Source organism: Grammomys surdaster, unplaced genomic scaffold (genome assembly GCF_004785775.1).
Source record: "Grammomys surdaster isolate TR1022 unplaced genomic scaffold, NIH_TR_1.0 125708, whole genome shotgun sequence".
Taxonomy (NCBI): Eukaryota; Metazoa; Chordata; class Mammalia; order Rodentia; family Muridae; genus Grammomys; species Grammomys surdaster.
Window position 1 is genome coordinate 493,959 of NW_021620542.1, and position 15,604 is coordinate 509,562.

Sequence of the window (15,604 nt, forward strand, 5' to 3'; positions counted from 1 at the left end):
ACACACACACACACACACAAACACATCTCGTAGGTATCCAGTAACTGCAGTTATGCAAACTGATCAAGGTATAAAAAAAATGTCATTTTGAAAATATATTCTTAGTCTTCATGAATGGTGCCCCTGTATTCAGTATGTATATGTGTGTTGAGGTAGAAAGATAGATGATGATGATAGATAGATAGATAGATAGATAGATAGATAGATAGATAGATAGACAGACATACAGATAGACAGCATTACAGTAAAGCCCAATTGAAATGAAGTTTTGGAGGCCAGTCTCAATGGATACATTTACAAAGCAACTCCTTCTCTTAAGCTTCAGAAGGCACTGAGGAAGAAATTGTGAAAATTTTGTAAGAGCAGCGTGTTTGCTGTGAGACTGTGTTTTCTATTATTATCATAACCTACACTTGTAACATCTCATCAACAAGGCTGCCTAAATATGACCTGAGGTAGGACAGGAGCAATAAACATGTCAAAGCGGATGAGGGGAAGTGCACAAGATATCAACCCTATACAGAGAAATATAAGCTACTGAGAAATCCTCATAGATTGAAAGAATTATTCTTTTCCAGGAGAGAGAATATCAATTGATTCCAATAAAAATGGTCAGCCCTGAAAATATACATACACGTTACATCACACAGACTGAGCAAGGTATAAATGCTACATTAAAAATATATTCTTCATAAAAAGAATCTCTGTATTTAGGATAAGTTTTGTGGCTTTCCCCTTTCTAATTCAATTTTTCTTTAGATCAGAATACATATCTAGCATCATTATGTTCATTATGTAAGTTGAGGGTTCAAGTTTATTAATTTCGCTCACTATACAAAATTCTATAAACTTTAGGAGATTCTGACATTTGTAACTTATCATAGTCTACTTATCATTTTCCAACAAATACTCCTGTTTAATTTGAAAGTCTACTCTATGTGTATGTATTGCATGTTTATATTCTCTATAAAATACATTAAACCTAAACACCATTATAGTTTTGTTGGCCTATTACCCTTTTAAGATACTTGTAAAAATAAACTTTTTATAAGATAAAAAACTTCCAAAATAGTCATTGAAGCAACTTTGTTTTGATAATGTGCTGTGGGCATGGGGCCTACCACATAAGTGTGCTTTGTATACCCAGTGACACTCCTTTGGGGAAAACTAACTTAATTTTTTATTGGATATTTTCTTCATTTACACTTCACTTGTTACCCCCTTTCCCAGTTCCTGCCCCCAAGCCCCCCATCCCATCCGCCTCTCCTATTTCTATGAGGGTGTTCCCCTACCTACCCACCTACTCCAGCCTCACCACCTTTGAATTCCCCTACACTGGGAACTTTATAATTGGATGGTTGTCAATTAGAGATAGCTTTTATGTAAAAATCAGGGATTGTGTCTACCCCTTCACAATGTGTGTCTCTACATCTATATGAGAGTCTTGAAATCTTGTACTTTTTGGGTATTATTCTGATTGTTTTATCATCATAATTAACATTGCTATCATAATTATTATTATAATTATTATAAAAATTATTATTACACTATCCTTATAGATTTCAGTATCCTGAAGAGAAAGAGGAAAAAAATGTGTGGATTTGGGTGGATAGCGATATGGGGAAGATCTGGGAAGAGTTGATGGAGGGAAATCATAATCAGAATATAGTGTATGAGATCTATTTTCAGTAAAGTGATTTTATTAACTTTATGTGAATATTTTTCTGATTTTGTGGCATATGATCCTTTGTAAAGAGAGCTCTTACTATATGTTACATACTTTTAGTGTATCTAATATAGATTATCAGAGTAATATCATTTGCTGTTCTTTAGGATGGATTATTTACAAATAATATAAATATATATGACCATAGAAAAAAATTAAAATAAATTTCATACTGTTTAACTGAATGTATTGCTTAGCTGCCAAAAGAATAATTCATATCTATGTACCTTATTATTTTCCAACTGGGGAATACTGCCATATCTGTAGACTTGATTAACAGAACCTCCTTTTTTCTTTTCTTTTTCTTTCTTTTTTTTTTCTTGGATTTTTGAGACAGGGTTTCTCTGTGTAGCCCTGGGTGTCCTAGAACTCACTCTGTAGACCAGGCTGGCCTCGAACTCAGAAATCCACCTGCCTTTGCCTCCCAAGTGCTGGGATTAAAGGCATGTGCCACCACTGTCCAGCTGAACCTCTTTTTAAAAGACTGTTTCTCTATTCACATTTTAAATTTGAAAACCTCACCATCCAATCTACAGAGAAAGCAAGTTTCTCCAGAACAATAGTAAAGTCAAGAAAAGTTTAGTGTTAAGCTAGAAAATGAATTTCCTGACCTTTCAGCCTGAAGATATGTTTTCACAGCAGGAAATAAAACAATTGAAATAAATGAAATTATTCTAATGTTAATTTATGCTGCCTGTTAAATAGGTCAGCCCAATAGACTAGAAGAGTTCAATGTTTTTAAATGATCAGAAATACAATGACCTTGATTTATCCTTTTAAAAGAAACAATAAATATTTCCTACCCAGTTTTCTATTTCCCTTGATCAAATCAGTTTCAGGCAGAAGAATTCCCTTGAAGGGACTGAAGCAACCACCATATGATCTTATGAGTGTTTTTTTTTTTTTATCTAAACACAAACTAATCTCATGAATTCACCACTTTGTACTAGAGTACAAAATTCAAAGGTGATTGCTTGTTGGTTACAAATTTGATAGCTTCATAAGATGTTCTTACTGACATAAGCACTGTTTACTTGCATTCTAAGGGTCAGAAAATGCAGACCTGTGGGACTGCATAAGGGTATCCTGGTTCACGGCTGACAGGAGTTCGGCCATGTCCCCAGAAGCCAGAGTCCTGTAGCGCAGTCTCATCTTCATAAACCTACATTGTTCAGTCACGTAGGCCATTACAGCCCCTCCTACACAGGTAGAGGGCATGACTATAGGCCTCAGGCCCTAGGGATTTACATACTAATGAAGGCCAGAGGGCAGAGCAAATTAAGGATCCTTCCCCAGACTCTCACTCTTTCTCTCTCCCTATTTAACTCAGGACTGCCCTGAGTTTCAGCGAGGTACATCCAAATCCATCCACCATCTTCCATGAAAATAAACCTTTCTGGAACCAAGGACTTCCTGTATCATTAGGGTCTGCCGCCACCAAAGCCTCCAGCCTCTGGAACCTTAGACCTTCTTGTGTATGTGGGAACCGCAGCGTGGAAAGCCTCCAGGACCACCACACAGATCTTCTATTATTTCAGTTATACATATCTGCAGACATGTGTGCCAGCTTGGATTAGAGTGACCTATTTCTAAATGTTTAGAATAGTTCATGTAATTGCTAAGACATACCTTACAGCTGATAAAAATTATTTAATTTACAAGGGAACTGGGTAGGAGAGGAGAGGGGAGGTATACGGGGGAGGTTTGAGATCAGGTGTGGAGGACAGGAGAGATAGCCCAAAGGCCATGAGAATGGATATAAATCTGCAACTGACAGGGGCGTGAAGGTGGGTGGCATCTTCAGGACTTGACAGAGACCTGGGATAAGGGAGGCCTCCAAGAATCAATGGGGGTATCCTTAGCATTTGTTCCTCCAGCCAGGCAGGAATCCCAGTAAAGCTATATGCATAACAGCCCACCCACAAAATTTTCACACTAAATTTTGTCCTGTCTGTAGACAAATGGCATGAGGAGACTGCTCCCAGCTTGCTAGCTTCGAGGCAACTTAGGATCTTTGTCATTCTCAGCAGACTCAGACCAAGGAAGCATACTTTCTCAAGCAGAGATTCCTGGTGTTCTGAGATGTAAGCTACAAAGCTAGGGAAGTGACCCTCATGTTCATTTTTTCACGAGAAAGTAACTTTGTTTATAGTTTAATTAGACATCACACCAAAGAGTTGAAATGTAGACAGATTTCTCAGTCTGCAGGGAGGTTTAGGTTACTTTAAGCCAAGATAAGCTATTGCTAGGTAAACAGCACCTGGTGGCAACGAGAAACTGTGGGAAATTTTTATTCTCCTTTCTGTATAAAAGATGCTGAACCTTTGAATAAAGTGTGCATTGGCTGACTGTGACTGTGGCTGTGGCTGTGTGCCCCCCGTGTCCAGGTTATGGCAGCTCTACACTTAGGATCCCAACACACTAGACACTGACATCTGTTTACAGGGGATACAAGAGAGACTGAGAGAATGGTCAACCAATAACTGCCCAACTTGAGACCCATCTCACGGGCAGACACCAATCTCTGAGACTATTAATGATACCATATTATCTTTGCAGACAGGAGTCTAGCTAGTGATCACAGTTAATCTAGTACTCTGAGAAGCTCTACCTAGCAGCTGACTCACACAGATGCCAACACTCATAGCCAAACAGTGGAAGGAGCTTGGGGACTCTTACGGGAGAACAGGAGTAACATTGCAACCCCTAAGAGAACTCCACAGGAAGATCAACTGAGCCAACTAACCTCTACCCTTGGAACTCTCAGAGACTGAATCACCAACTAAAGAACATACATGGCCTCGACCTATGTTTTCCTGCACATATGTAGCAGATATGTGTTCATGTTGGGTCCTAACAACTGGAGAAAGGGCTATCCTAAAATTTGTTGCCTATATGTGGGATGTCTTCTAGCCATGCTACCTTGTCTAGCCTCAGTAGGGGAGGCTTTGCCTAGCCTCACAGAGATTGATGTACAAAGGTGGGGATAAACAGGGCCCCCACAGGTTCAGAGGAGCAGGTGAGGAGGGATGGGAGAAAGATTGTGGGACACATGACTGGGAGAGTGTCAGTGAGCTAGATATATAGTGAATAAGAAAAAAAGTACTCCAAATATTAAATGAATAAAAATAAAAATGTATTAAATTTAACAAAAAAATTCACCAAGAAGATCTACCACAATTTAGGAAGTGAACATATAAAAATTATATATCAATACAAAGGTGTTTGAAATTTTTAAGAATGAAAGCAAAGTAAAACTTTCTTTTGTCTAACATGTGAAGTCATTATAGTGTTATAAAAAATTGACTTCCCCAACTCTGAGTTAATAGACTTGCCAAGGAATTTTAATCACTAATATGGAGGTAGGCACTTTTGAAATATTGAATGAGCTGTGGTCTAGCCATGCTGTAGGTGATGAAACCAGGTCCCTCTATTCTTAAAACAAAAATCCTGTGCCTTACAGCTTCCACTCTCCCTTCACATTTACCCAGGCTCCTATAATAGGCAGAGCTATGAAATTGTACACAGTCTTCCCCTGGGCTTTGGCAGGTAACAGAGGGTGATGGTAGTGATGGGTAGACATAGGAACCATGTCTCACAAAATTTGTAAGCTTGGTCATACTTTGTAGACATACCAAGTATATAGACATCCTCATTTGGCTTTATGTTAGCTACAGAATTAACAGTTTAAGCATCTTTTGTTGTGCTGTTTACAGACAAGTGTTTGAGTAATCGTGCATATATATATATATATATATATATATATATATGATATGATATGTATGAAAGATATATATTATATATGTATATGTATAATATATAAATTTCAGAACGCCTATTATGTTATTCTTCTAAAGAAATAGATCAGTAAAATGAGCCTCAATGGCATATTTCTGTACCCATAGAGTAGAGCAGAACTCACCCATAACCATAGTTGGTTTTTTTTTTTGCTGTAAAAAAATGATAATTATTGAAACAGTATGAAAGTGGGCTAAGACAGTGAGAGACTTTTGAGACCTCATCTATAAATGGGATGTCTTTATCAACTCCTCCTTCCCTAAAGACTCAAGAGTCTATGAAGAAAATGAGGCAGAAAGCTTTTAAGAGGGAGAAATAGTGAATGACTCCAAAAAACATCATTTTTCAGATATAATTGGGCTGAAACACGTATGAATTCAACAGGGACTGGGACAGCATGTACAAGACTAGCACATGTTCAAACAAGAAAAGAAAGAAAAACATATCACTATTGAGAAATGGAGACGAACAGAAAGTTTCATCCTTACTCAAAAACGAATTTGCAACTGACACCTGCTGTGAAAGGTAATAGCAATTTTTTTCCAAAGGAGTGTCAATGTATACATCAACTGTAGACCACATGCCTAGGGGTCCTTGGCTATTGTAAAATAAATTCCATTTTCTTGTCAGATTTCTGTTTTGTCCTGGCAGATTACTTACTATTTATTTATGTATGTAAGCATTTAATTATTTAGAATTTGGTTTTTTCCTTAGTGTACCTGACCTGACTTTTGTTTGTTATTTTGTTGTTTGTTATGTTGATTTTATGTTCTTTTTGTTGATGGGGAATGATTAGGGTGAAAGAATAAAACATGAAGTTGAGTGGACATACAATTGGGACAGAATATAGGAAACATTGGGGAACATGATCAAGATAGAGTATAGAATATTTTTAATCAAATTAAAAAAGAAATCTATACTTTCTATGTTGAAAGACTTTTGAAGTCCCATTTAAATTCAGATCGTTTTGTTTGATTTATTTGTGTTATGTTCATTTCAGGCATAATTTGTGTATTTGTATGGAAAAGAATCACAAGAGTTTTGACTACATTTACACATCAGACATTTGTGTCCCAGTGTTGTTTTCCTTTCTTACTGTTTTAACTGTTAGAGAGACTTAGAATTTACACATGTATATTAAGGTCATTTGTTAATTCAAATATAATGGCCCTGGAATAATTTGACTGACATTTGTTTACTTTGGAAGTCAACAGCGGACAAGTGTGTTCAGATAATTACATGGCTATGTGCTAGTTCTAAGTCTTTGTTAGAGCTACTGTTTTATTATAGAGTGATTATACTAAGTGCATGATATTTATCTTGAAATTTTCCTTGTCTACTTAAAATGACATTCGGTTCACTCTGTGTGAAAATAACTGTACAAGGATATATTCATTTCCTTATTTTCTTCATTATATTGGCTTCTCACTTAAGTAACAGTTTAAGTAACGGTATTGTGTGTGGGAGTTCTAGAGATGCTATTTTAAACGTTCTTTATTTCTTTATACAGATCTAGATGTTTTATTATCATTTTGCATTGTTTCCTTCATTTTCAAATTTTAATATTTCCCTTTTTTTAAAATTGATTCACATTACTTCCCCCCTCACTGCCACACTCTAGGGGAATCCCCTGCCACAATCCTTTCCCATCCCCCCTCCCCTTTTCCTTTCCATCCATTCTTGTGGCGACATGGCCATCCATCCTATCCCTCTCCAGATCTGATCCTGTCCCTGTCATTCCCCTTCCTATCTGGTTTCCCACCCATTTCCCTCCCTCCACCTGCCTCTTATGAATATTTTATCTCCCCTCTAAGTGAGATTCAAGCTCTTTGCTTCTTTCTGAGGGATTTCTTTAAACATCCTGTGGTTGCCTGAGCTGTACTGCATATTATTTCCCAATATCAACTTTATATTGTCAATTTGGAAAGATAAATTCTTTAAAGATAAAGCATAAATTGACATGTATTTTTTATATTAGCTTTCATGTAAACATTGTTTATAGTTTTCATTTAGTGGCATTTTTTCTTCTCTACTTGTAATTACATGGATGCTTTGAAATCTTTCTTTTTCTGAAACCCATTGGATTAATAAAACAAACAGGTAATTTCATAGATATATACAAGCAAGATCAAATCATGAAAAAATGAACATCTGAAAAATAACAAGCAAAGAGATTAAATTAAAAACCAAAAATCTCCCAACAAAGTAAAACACTGGACCGACCAGATGGCTTCCCTGGTGAATTCTATTGATACTTCCAAAATTAAATTCATCATGTGAAATCAACTTCAAAAAGCTGAAAAGAAGTGAGCGCTATTAAATTAATTGTTAGAGGAGGAAGGAATCTTAGGGCATGCCAGAGACCTCGGATGAGAGAGGCTCCTGGAAATCCATGGAGGTAACCCTAGCTGAGATTCCTAGGATTGGCAGACTGTATTACAGTTTTTCAAACCGCATTACAGAATACTAATAATCACAACTAAATGTTAGTGGAATGAACAAAGATAACTAGAGTTATAGAACAAAATAGACATACTAGAAATAAGGAAGTATATATGTATTTATATCTTATGACACCCTAAATTATATATTTATTATAATTAATTATATTATAATATTATTATAATTATTATAAATTATATATTTATTATATCATTTATTTAATATATTTATTATATTACATATTTAATATATTATTAGACCAAGTATGTTGTAAAAATTTATGTAAATGCCTAGTTTAACATCGGTAAACTATTATAAAAGTTTCTACAGAAGTACACAAGCAAAAATCCTAAACATCAATTTTAAATGGTTTTTATTTAAAGACAGGTGCACATGAAACAAAATATAAATGAAAGATATTTTAATATATAAAATTATAAATTAATTTTTAAAAAATCAAAAAATACTCCTATAGATCAAAAATATTTATAAAGGGCATATGTGGTAAGGTGTGAATATACAAAATTTAGAAGTAAATTACACATTTCAGTAGCAAAATGCAGGTAGTCTATGTTAAATTGAGAAAAAATATTTAGTTGTCACTTTTCCATATAGAACATGTATATCATAAACAGGTGTATGAAACAGTGCTCAGCACCATTCATCATGGAAATGGAAGTCTGACCTAAAATAAACGGTCCCCTCACATATATGTGAACAGCTTTTACCTAAGGGGCAAAATATCAGAAGCATTCTAGAGAATGTGGAAAGAATACCACCCTTAAATGCCAACTTGATACGACAAACAATGTGAGATGCCTCAAGTAATTAAATTCGCATGGTAGAGACCTCCTATTTCTGAGCACACGTACAAGGGAGATGGAGCAGGTCAGTATCTCTGGAAGATGCAGTTCTGATTTTTTTTTTAATTGTAGAATTTTCACAAACAAGCAACACCAAAACAATCCAAGGCCTGCACAAAGAAAAACAGGTGGATGAACAAAATATGGTGACTACATATGCATGCAATAGAGTATATAACAAAAATAAGAAGAAAAACCCTATCATCTAAAACATTCAGTAACCCTGAAGACATTATAATAAGTATCATTGGCCCATCCGAAAAACCACACATGATGCTGTAAAAGACAAATTGGAAATAGGATAATGGAGGCAGGGATGGGAGATTTTGGTCTGAGTATACTAATCTACAACCAATTTGCATTTCAATGATGACTAATGTTGTTGACCATTTTAAAACTATTTCTCAGCCATTTGGATCTCATAGTTTGAGAACTCATTGCTTCTGTATTCCTTTTGTAATTTGGATTATTTGAAATCACGGTAATGATTTGTTTGAGTTCTTTATATATTCTAGATACTAACCCTCTGTCAGACATCTCCTGATTTTATTGAGACATCATGTCACCGAGAAGTCAAGCTGGACCCAACTAGAATCTTCCCCTCCTACTGACTAGCAACCACAGTCCTGGAAAATACTGTATATGATCATAATAGAAAAGTAACCATCAATCTCACCCATCTGTGTAACCTGTGACCTACAAAAGTGTTTTTCCTTTAAGATATACTGGTATAATAATGGCAAAATATTTTTAGATCAACCCACTCTATGAGATGGAATCAATGTCAGCCACTGTTAGTGAAAACACAATACTGAGGCTAAAGATATCATAACACTTAAAGGAAATTCTACAAATTCATACCTTAAGTAAATTCTAGAATATTCCCAATTATACTAAAATAAATTATGGAAAGTAACTTTACTTTTAGCCATGTTTGATTGTTTTGTTCTGCTTGTGCCTTGTATTTCTTTTATCTAGCTCCAGTTTTCTTTGCAGATTACGATGTTCAGTATTTCATTGTACTTATTTTTGTGTGATTAAATTCATGTCAACTATAATATATATTAATAGCTCTGATTTGTTTTTTTCCAATCACCATGTCTACTACTAACCAGTATCAGTAGATACTGAAAGAAAATTTTCTATGAAGCAATTCTACGCACTAAAGCTCAGACTATTGACTTCTATTTTGAGAGAAAAGCTGATTATTTATTTTTAAAACTGATTTGTAAAACTATTATTTCATTTTATGTTCTCTTACATATATTAACAAAGTAGATGGAATGCTTTTAAATAACTCTTACAAGCTTAAAATAATTTTGTCAAGTCACAATCAATCAGTGTAATTAAATCTGAAGCAATGTATTTCTAGCATCAGTGAACTGACACTGTGAATTAATGTTTCTGTTTCTATTATCTATCATTTTCTTACTTAAAAATATGGAGACACATTAGAGACAAACAATATGTTTATTAATTTTACTTTAATTTCAGGATAATTAAGCTATTTGCCCTGAAGTAGAAAGTGATATTTCAATTATCTAAATTTTAGTTTATCTCTGTCTAATTAGAAAATTAAGTTATTACCTTTGAATGATTCCTTTACACTCATAAAAATCTGACTGAGTTTCCACTAATGCTTTTACTTGAAGTCTATGCTTTGTAGCTCATCTGAGAACTGGACTAGAGTTTTAACTTCCAAAATTGATTGACATACTGAATTTCCATAGTTGGCTTTTATTTGAGTGGCCCACTAAGCTTTCTGTCTACAGGTACTTTTTTTTTTCTGCTCCTATGAAGGGTTTTCATTTCTCAGGGAGCTATCATTTAGTCCCTTGAAGAATAATGTGATAAAACAAGAAATAGACACTGAAATTGATTAAGTGCTTTGAACTCATTCATACTAAACCAAAAGCAAATAATAGTTCATCATTTATGATGGATAAATACAGAGCTAAACTCTTGATCAGAGTAGTTTCAAACATGTGGCCTAAGAACAAACATACAGTGTGTCTTATATTTTGATGCAATATGAGGTAAGCAAAACAGTCATAGAAACACATGTGAGACACAAGTTAAACATCTTTTAGACATAACATAAAATATGCTTTAGTAGAATATTATGTTACTTATATTTACTCATATATACACATATGTATCAATAAATGTATTTATGTGTGTTATATTTACTTATTGTTCATAAGTATATATACATTTCACCACCATGATATTTTATATTTTGTTTTATTTAAGATAAAATAAGTTATAACGATCCCAAAGAATTTCATTGTTTGCTTGTAGCAAGTTAAATGTAATGTTAATCACTGTAGAGAAATAAATCAATGTTAAACAGCATGAACTTCTAAAGAAGATTGGTTTTCATTATCCAAATTGGATAGCCTCTTCTGGGGTCTTCAGATATTTACACCCACATGCACATAAACCCACTAAAAATATCTGAATATAAATGTGATTTAAAAATAAAAAATGAATCTTTTTAAATATAAGGTAGCATAAATGAGAATGTTAGGATAATATATCCTTCATTATTATTCTTGTTCCTAAAAAGAAAATAAGCTCTTTTGAAAATGAAACATATAAGTTCAGAAAATCTGACCTGAAGGCAGTTTAATAGAAATACATATACTGTTTAATTCCATGAACAGAGGAGAGTCCTCAGATCAGAATGTTGCTAATATGATCAGAAGACAAAGAAAAGATACTGCTCACAACTGTCAAGAACTGCTTAAACATTTTTTATAGAGATAATAATGCATTTTACTTCATAGATAAATTTAGCTCAAATTTGATTTCAGGTAATATTGTCAACTATATCATCTGTGAAAACACAATTATAAAAATAACTTCCACCAATAAGCACTCATAAAATCATTTATATAGGTATAGAAAAGAGATTATCAAAATATATATTAATGGACATCCTCACTGTGTAAGAGTCTTACAACGTTTACACCCACTATGGATGAGTGAGATGAGAAGCAGAAGAAAATTTGTCATGACAGCCTGCTACAAAATTCAAAATCACAAACTGTAATATTCAGAAACTATGAGCAAATAATATGAAGAAGTGGCAAACAGAAGATATACTGTATAGTGTCTGAATATGCTAAATCAAAATTTTACAAAATAGGTTAAGATGACTTCGGAAGTATTGTAATACACTCACATATATTTGGAACACATCAAATAAATACAGGACGTTTACAGAGAGTAAATACCCCAGTAGTCCATAACCCTTTAACTTTCCTTTTACTACGAAGGCCTCAACATTATAATGTATTTTACATTTTCGTTATTTCAGAAATTTATTTATTGACTTTTCTACATCTTCAAATATGTGTTGTATCTTGTAATCAATATAAGTTCATGGCTTAATTGGTAGTATTTTCTTTAGCAATACAAACCATAAAACTCTATTCTAGGACAATGAATTTTGGCATTTTAAAAATATTCATTTGAAATGTTTTTATGCTTGGACTGTCTTATTTTTTATTAGGTATTTACTTATAAATAAAGAAAATTGTATTCATTTTCTAAACAATGTATGAGAACTACATACATGTTCAGATGCTGAAACTTATGGAGCTGCCATACAGTGATGCCAGGATGGTAGCTGCAAACTGTGCACATGATCTTGTGTAATAAAAATATACATTTTCATTTGAAAATAAACACATTTTTTCTCAGCAAAAAACAATAACTTGTGACTTGCAATCTAGTGTCTTTTGGCAGAATATATGTTCTAACATATTTATATTTACATAGCAACTTGTGTACATATGGGAATATAATTCATTTCTATGTTAAGGCAGTTTTACTATAAAATAATTTTCTACAAACAAGGTGAATTTTAAAAATGAACAAATAGTATCTTTAACAAACTAAAATGCATGACCACTCAGTTTTTAAAGGCTTAATTTATAAAAAGAGGAAGTTAATTTAGATAATATTTTCCCTATTTTTTTCAGTTGTGATAGATTACAATACAAAATACCTGCAATATGGAATTACTTCCACCTTACCAAGAGCTACTTCGTGGATTTCATGAAGGGTAAGTCTATTCACTGAACAGCTCTCAAGAGCACAATTACACAAAGGTAAGTTTGAAAAAGATAAAAAGTACCTTGATAACGTTAAGTGCATAATTATAAAACCTGAACCCTAGGGTCCATACGCACTAAGTAATTCTGTAGAAACGCGTGTATGTTTTCAGCCTGGGCTTCCGGACAGCTTGCTTTTAGGTAAAAAAAGAAAAATCAACAAATAAACGGATGGGTGACATAATTTCAGTTAGCAATGAACGCTATGAGAAAACTGCATTGTAGCTCAAGAGATGACAGAAAAAGGCAATTTTATGTTTCATGATCATGTCTATGTGGAGGAGATGTTCAATCTAGAACATGAAAAGAGCTCATGGAAAGCTTTCCAAATACATCGAGAAAAAGGAGAGTTTGAGATGTGAATATCTGGAGAATTTTAGAAATAAAATCAATTTATCTGAAACAAAGGCTCATGGAAAATGTCTTTCCACTGTCAGAAACCTCTCTCCCTCTCTCTCTCTCTCTCTCTCTCTCTCTCTCTCTCTCTCTCTCTCTCTCTCTCTCTTTCTTTCTGTCTCTGTCTTTCTCTCTCTCTCTCTCCCTTCTCCCTCCTTCTCTCCCTCCCTCCCTCTCTCTCTCTCTCTTTCTTTCTTTCTCTCTCTCTCTCTCTCTCTCTCTCTCTCTCTTTCTTTCTTTCTTTCTTCCTCTCTCTCTATCTCTTCTATCTCTCTTTCTCTCTCTCATTTCCTTAATTTTACACTCCAGATTTTATTCCCCACCTGGTCTACCCACCAACTGTTCCATATCCCATACCTATTCCTAGTACCTTGTCTCCAAGAGGATGTCTCCAACTCCCTATCCCTATCCTACCAGATCTCCCCACTCCCTGGGCCCCTAAGTCTCACAATGGTTAGGTACATCTTTGTGGAAAAGTGTATAAATACCCAGGGTTTCCTTTCAATAAAGAGGGAGACTTGATCCGACTCTGTCTTGTCTCCATTTTTCGTGTCTCTTGCCCCTCCATCCCTACTCTCTCTCTTGCTAGACCCTGACCCTCGGACCGGAGCAGTAGAATGTCCAGTACAATACTTCATTAACTGAAACATTTCTTAGTAGCCTGTTAGTTATATCTACAGTTCTAAAAATGTATTTGCCATGTTAAATTAAATTATTATAAATATATTCCATTTATTTGTGCATATAAATAAATTATTCAAAACTATATACATAGATGAGTGTTCACTAATATTTGTAAAACTGCAATATCTAAATTATTGTCATATGACTATAGGAAAAATCCATCATAAATCCAACAGAATTTTCAGAGCACAATAAATATGTTAGAAAATCAATTTTCATGCTTTCATTATGAATGACTAGGTCTCTTCAGAATATCAATATCTTGTTAAAAGATTATTTATTTTTCATGTTGTTGCTAAGTAAAATAACTGGAGGTCAATTAAATATATGAGTTCATTGAGTAATCATCAAATATGGTAATGATTACTAAAAGTTGGACGGACATAGCATTGTTGATTTGTAAATGTTATATTCTAAACTTTTAAAAGTATAATTACTACATTTCAATTTTTACCATTTAAATTATATAATTGTATTTTTCTATTACATTGTTTCTACTGGAAGGATAATTTGAAAGATTTTTGACATATCATTATAGCAACAGAAATATGATTATATTTAGATTGTCTTAACCATTACCAAAGTATAAATACAATTATATTCACTAGCATGAATAGTTGAAAAAATAATAAAATAAATGATGTATTACCCAATTTCATAATTTTGGATCAAGTACTGAAAAGCTGGAAGCCAAGAAAAGGATTTGACATTTAGTCTCAAAGACAACCTTTAAATTTTTTTCTAAGAGGAAAGATTACTGTGGAATTAGAAAGTAGACTTAAAAATCCCCAATTTAATTTTTAATCTGATTTAATTTATTATCTATTCATATTTATGACTTTTCCATTTTATTGTTATAAAAAGGGATGTATAGCTCTCACAGAAAGAGTTAAAAGGAAATGACTAGATAGTGTAATATTGTATAGTAATTGAAAATTCTGAAGTGATACAAGAGAATGAGGCTTTAAGAAGTAACACTGACTAAACCTGATTGTCCCATGGTCTGAATAACCAGAATGAGAAAACTGAGATGAGAAAAAGACTAGTGGAAATGCATACAATAAAAATGAAATACACAGGACATCACCGCAGAAATCAAACCTATAATAAACACATATTCTTTGTAATGCAAGCTTTGCCATTCAGATATCAAAAGCCTTTATACCAATGGGAAGTTGTTTGAATGAGATGAAAGTAATTCCCAAATAGAGAGTGTTGTTCGATTGAAATTTTTATATGTCCCTTTGATTCCTCTCACAAAAGTAATGTGGTTCAGAACAACATCAAATTCCCCTTCCACCTCAGGCTATGCCTAAAGAGTAGAAAAACAGGTTGCAAATCATGTCACAGAGGTACACAGAGCAAGTGTCCACTCAACATCTCCAGTTGATTTTGTTTAATCTGATGCTGGTAACAGCAGCAAACAACAATACAGTGGGCATGGAAAAAGAATGTTAAAGCAATTCAAACAAAATAAAGACTACTTCAGGATTGCAGATAAAAGGCAAGTTCCAGAGAGTGTGCACATTAATTGGCTTGATCACAGTACTGATGAATGTGCTACAGGGATTGCT